This window comes from Salmo salar, chromosome ssa06 (assembly GCF_905237065.1).
Source record: "Salmo salar chromosome ssa06, Ssal_v3.1, whole genome shotgun sequence".
NCBI classification, from domain to species: domain Eukaryota; kingdom Metazoa; phylum Chordata; class Actinopteri; order Salmoniformes; family Salmonidae; genus Salmo; species Salmo salar.
The window spans coordinates 73,606,170-73,612,169 of NC_059447.1; positions in this window are offsets into that span (position 1 = coordinate 73,606,170).

A 6,000-nucleotide genomic window follows, 5' to 3' on the forward strand; every position below is an offset into this window, starting at 1 on the left:
TGGCAGTTCAGCGCAGTCCGGCCACTCTGGCAGTTCAGCGCAGTCCGGCCACTCTGGCAGTTCAGCTCAGCCCGGCCACTCCGGCAGTTCAGCGCAGTCTGGCCACTCCGACGACTGTTGACTGACGGGCAGCTCCGACGACTGTTGACTGGCGGGCAGCTCCGACGACTGTTGACTGGCGGGCAGCTCCGACGACTGTTGACTGGCGGGCAGCTCCGACGACTGTTGACTGGCGGGCAGCTCCAACTCAGGATTCACCAGGCTGGGGAGACATAACGGAGGCCTGGCTCTGGGCGCAAGCCCTGGACTCACCAGTCTGGGAAGGCCCGCTGGAGGCCTGGTTTGAGGAGGTGGCACAGGAGAGACCAGGGTGGAGAGACCCACTGGAGGATCGGTCCGTGGAGGAGACACGGGCTTGACCCGGATAGGGAGACCCACTGGAGTACTGGTCCATGGAGGAGGCACGGGCTTGACCCGGATAGGGAGACCCACTGGAGTTCTGGTCCGTGGAGGAGGCACGGGCTTGACCAGGATGGGAAGACATGCAGGAGGCTTGGTTCTGGGCGTAGGTACAGGATGTGCAGGGCTGGGAAGACATGCAGGAGGCCTGTTTCTGGGCGCAGGCACAGTCTTTACCAGACAACCAGCACGCACCTCAGGACGAGTATGGAGAGCTGCCTCAGGTGACATCATACCCACGACACGCTCATTAGGGCGAATGCCGTACTTTATGCACCACACTAGCAGCTCTCTCATCTCTCTCTCTCCTAATTTTCCCATTAACCCCGTCACAGTCTCTGTCTCATATCCCTCGCTCACGTCCAATGTCATCCCGACTGGCTCTGGTTCCGACCTCAGCTCCACCAACTGTCCCGTGTGCCCCCCAAAAAAAATTATTGGGGCTGCCTCTCGCGCTCGTTGCGCTCTCTCTCCTTGTAGTATCGCCTCTCCGCTCTCGCCGCTTCAATCTCCCACTGCGGGAGGCGATAATCCCCAGCCTGAGTCCATGGTCCCTCTCCGTCCAGGATCTGTTCCTACGTCCATTTGTTCATAACACAGTAGTCCTGCTGCTCCTTCCTCTTCCGCCGCTTGGTCCTGGTTTGGTGGGTAATTCTGTAACGGCTGTCTACGGAAGAAGTGGACCAAAATGCGGCGGAGTTAGGGTTCGTCATATTTAATTACACGAACACTGTGCAATTTACAAAAACAACAAAACTGACAGCCAACACAGTCCTGTCAGGTGCAACCACAATGACAAGCACAATTACCCACACCACACAACGGAAACGTAGGCAACTTATGTGTGACTCCCAATCAACCACAACCCTCTACAGCTGTGCTTGATTGGAAGTCACACGGCCAAAATTAAATGAAACAATAAAACACTCACTCCCTTCTGCCACGTCCTGACCCAACTACACCCTCTACTGGTCAGGACGTGACAGTACCCCCCCTCAAGGTGCAGACCCCGGGATGCACCCTAAAAAAGGAAAACACAAAAAAAATCCCCAACAAAAAGGAACACCTAAACAATAAGGGAGGGAAGGGAGGGTGGCTGCCGTCACCGACGGCACTGTGCTACACCCTCCCTCCCCAACCCACCTATCCTGGAGGTGGCTCAGGTGCAGGACGTGGACCTCGCTCCACCTTCGGCGTCGCCCACTCTGTTGGCGCCGATCGCTGCGCCGGGCTGACCCTGGCAGACGGACCACTCGGGCTGGGCCGGAAGGCATGCGGGCCACTCGGGCTGGGCCGGAAGGCATGCGGGCCACTCGGGCTGGGCCGGAAGGCATGCGGGCCACTCGGGCTGGGCCAGAAGGCATGCGGGCCACTCGGGCTGGACCGGAGGGCAGGAGGACCACTCGGGCTGATCCTGACAGGCCGGGCACCCTGGCAGATCAGGGCAGGCGGCACCTCTGGCAGAACAGGGCAGTCCGGCCACTCTGGCAGAACAGGGCAGTCCGGCCACTCTGGCAGAACAGGGCAGTCCGGCCACTCTGGCAGAACAGGGCAGTCCGGCCACTCTGGCAGAACAGGGCAGTCCGGCCACTCTGGCAGAACAGGGCAGTCCGGCCACTCTGGCAGAACAGGGCAGTCCGGCCACTCTGGCAGTTCAGGGCAGTCCGGTCACTCTGGCAGTTCAGCGCAGTCCGGCCACTCTGGCAGTTCAGGTCCGGACTCTGGCAGTTCAGCGCAGTCCGGCCACTCTGGCAGTTCAGCTCAGTCCGGCCACTCCGGCAGTTCAGCGCAGTCTGGCCACTCCGACGACTGTTGACTGACGGGCAGCTCCGACGACTGTTGACTGGCGGGCAGCTCCGACGACTGTTGACTGGCGGGCAGCTCCGACGACTGTTGACTGGCGGGCAGCTCCGACGACTGTTGACTGGCGGGCAGCTCCAACTCAGGATTCACCAGGCTGGGGAGACATAACGGAGGCCTGGCTCTGGGCGCAAGCCCTGGACTCACCAGTCTGGGAAGGCCCGCTGGAGGCCTGGTTTGAGGAGGTGGCACAGGAGAGACCAGGGTGGAGAGACCCACTGGAGGATCGGTCCGTGGAGGAGACACGGGCTTGACCCGGATAGGGAGACCCACTGGAGTACTGGTCCATGGAGGAGGCACGGGCTTGACCCGGATAGGGAGACCCACTGGAGTTCTGGTCCGTGGAGGAGGCACGGGCTTGACCAGGATGGGAAGACATGCAGGAGGCTTGGTTCTGGGCGTAGGTACAGGATGTGCAGGGCTGGGAAGACATGCAGGAGGCCTGTTTCTGGGCGCAGGCACAGTCTTTACCAGACAACCAGCACGCACCTCAGGACGAGTATGGAGAGCTGCCTCAGGTGACATCATACCCACGACACGCTCATTAGGGCGAATGCCGTACTTTATGCACCACACTAGCAGCTCTCTCATCTCTCTCTCTCCTAATTTTCCCATTAACCCCGTCACAGTCTCTGTCTCATATCCCTCGCTCACGTCCAATGTCATCCCGACTGGCTCTGGTTCCGACCTCAGCTCCACCAACTGTCCCGTGTGCCCCCCCCAAAAAAATTATTGGGGCTGCCTCTCGCGCTCGTTGCGCTCTCTCTCCTTGTAGTATCGCCTCTCCGCTCTCGCCGCTTCAATCTCCCACTGCGGGAGGCGATAATCCCCAGCCTGAGTCCATGGTCCCTCTCCGTCCAGGATCTGTTCCTACGTCCATTTGTTCATAACACAGTAGTCCTGCTGCTCCTTCCTCTTCCGCCGCTTGGTCCTGGTTTGGTGGGTAATTCTGTAACGGCTGTCTACGGAAGAAGTGGACCAAAATGCGGCGGAGTTAGGGTTCGTCATATTTAATTACACGAACACTGTGCAATTTACAAAAACAACAAAACTGACAGCCAACACAGTCCTGTCAGGTGCAACCACAATGACAAGCACAATTACCCACACCACACAACGGAAACGTAGGCAACTTATGTGTGACTCCCAATCAACCACAACCCTCTACAGCTGTGCTTGATTGGAAGTCACACGGCCAAAATTAAATGAAACAATAAAACACTCACTCCCTTCTGCCACGTCCTGACCCAACTACACCCTCTACTGGTCAGGACGTGACAATTTGTGTGAGATTGAAATCATCTAGTTTAGATTGTATGATGGCCGGGGTGTTAAGTATATCCCAGTTTAGGACACCTAACAGTACAAACTCTGAAGATAGAAGGGGGCAATCAGTTCACATATGGTGTCCAGGGCACAGCTAGGGGCTGAAGGGGGTCTATAACAATTGGCAACGATGAGAGACTTGTTTCTGGAAAGGTGGATTTTTAAAAGTAGAAGCTCAAATTGTTTGGGCACAGACCTGGATAGTATGACAGAACTCTGCAGGCTATCTCTGCAGTAGATTTCAACTCCGCCCCCTTTGGCAGTTCTATCTTGTCGGAAGACGTTATAGTTAGGGATGGAAATTTCAGGATTTTTGGTGGCCTTCCTAAGCCATGATTCAGACATGGCTAGGACATTAGGGTTGGCGGAGTGTGCTAAAGCAGTGAATAAAACAAACTTAGGGAGGCGTCTTCTAATGTTAACATGCATGAAACCAAGGCTTTTGCGGTTACAGAAGTCAACAAATGAGAGCGCCTGGAGAATGGGAGTGGTGCTGGGGGCTGCAGGGCATGGGTTAATCTTTACATCACCAGAGGAACAGAGGAGGAGTAGGATAAGGATACGGCTAAAGGCTATAAGAACTGGTCGTCTAGTGTGTTCAGAACAGAGAGTAAAAGGAGCAGATTTCTAGGTGCGGAAGAATAGATTCAAGGCATAATGTACAGATAAGGGTATGGTAGGATGTGAGGACAGTGGAGGTAAACCTAGGCATTAAGTGACGATGAGAGAGGTTTTGTCTCTAGAGGCACCAGTTAAGCCAGGTGAGGTCTCTGCTTGTGTGGGGGGGGTGGAACAAAAGAGCTATCTAAGGCATATTGGACAGGGCTCGGGGCTCTACAGTGAAATAAGACAATAATCACTAACCAGAACAGCAATAGACAAGGCATATTGACATTAGGGAAAGGCATATGTAGCCGAGAGATCATAGGGTCCAAAGAGTAGCACTAGATGAGTCAGGGAGCCAAATTCCGTAGTCGCTGCTACGCTAGGCGAGCTGGAGACGCAGCGATTCAGACAACTAGTGGGCCGGGGTGAGCAGATGGGCATCCGGCAACGTCGCAATGGAAGAGCCTGTTGAAACCACCTCGGAGGGTTACATCGGCAGACCAGTCGTGATGGATTGGCGGGGCTCCGTGTCAGCATTAAAGGGTCCAGGCCAATTGGCATAATAGGTATTGTAGCCCAAGAATTGGCTGGTGGACCTCTTTGGCTAGCCGGGAGATGGGCCTAGCTCGAGGCTAACTCCAGGCTAACTGGTGCTTGCTTCTTGACAGAGACATTAGCCAGAAGTGGCCACTCAGATAGCAGCTAGCTAGCTGCGATGATCCGGTGTAAAGATTCAGAGCTTGCGGTAGGAATCCAGATATGTGGTAGAGAAAAAGCAGTCCGATATTCTCTGGGTTGATATTGCGCTGTGCAGACTGGCAGGAATTGACCGGGTTGAGGCTGGCTGATGTCCGAGTTAACGGTGAGGACCACTAGCATTGGCTAACTGACTACTAGCTTGTAGCTAGCTAGTTGGCTAGCTTCTGATGGGGGTTCCGGTTCTAAAGTATAAAAATAGCAGATCCGTACCACATTGGGTGAGGCGGGTTGCAGGAGAGTATATTCAGTCCGTAGATGGAAAGTGAGATTAAAATATATACGAAATATATACGAAGAAAACGATATAAACACGGGACAGGACGGGACAAGACAAATACACACGTTCCGACTGCTACGCCATCTTGGATTCAAGATTGCATAATATTCAGTCAAACAATGACTTTGTAAGGCTTGCTGCATGTAGCCAGGGGTGTGCACTAACACCAGAAACCAATAACAGATTGCTAAACTATGCGTGCCCATGCCATTTGTCATTTGCCGTATGACAGCAGAGATTGTGCATGTAATTTGTTATGTAACCAGGGGGAAAAACAACTTCAGAGCATGCCTTTTAAGTCTCTTCATATTAACAGGATTCACACACTCCCTAGGGAATGGGAAAAAAATCCTACCGAAGTCATATATCATTCCATAAATGTGTTTCAGACTGTGTAAATGTGTTTCAGACTGGTTTCATGCACAGCAAAACCATATAGCATTTGTTGACATTTCTATTTTGGGTATTTTAGTGCTCACGGCTATACCATTAGGATCTTAGGATATATCATAGCCTGTTATGCTAAATAGTCCTGGGCGGCAAGTAGCCTTACGGTTAGAGCGTTAGGCCAGTAATCAAAAGGTTGCTGGTTAACGAGCCGACAAAGTGAAATATCTATCGATGTGTCCTTGAGCAAGGCACTTAATCCTAATATTGCGCCAGGTGCACTGTACTACTATGGCTGTCCTAGGAAAACAACATATTTCAATGCA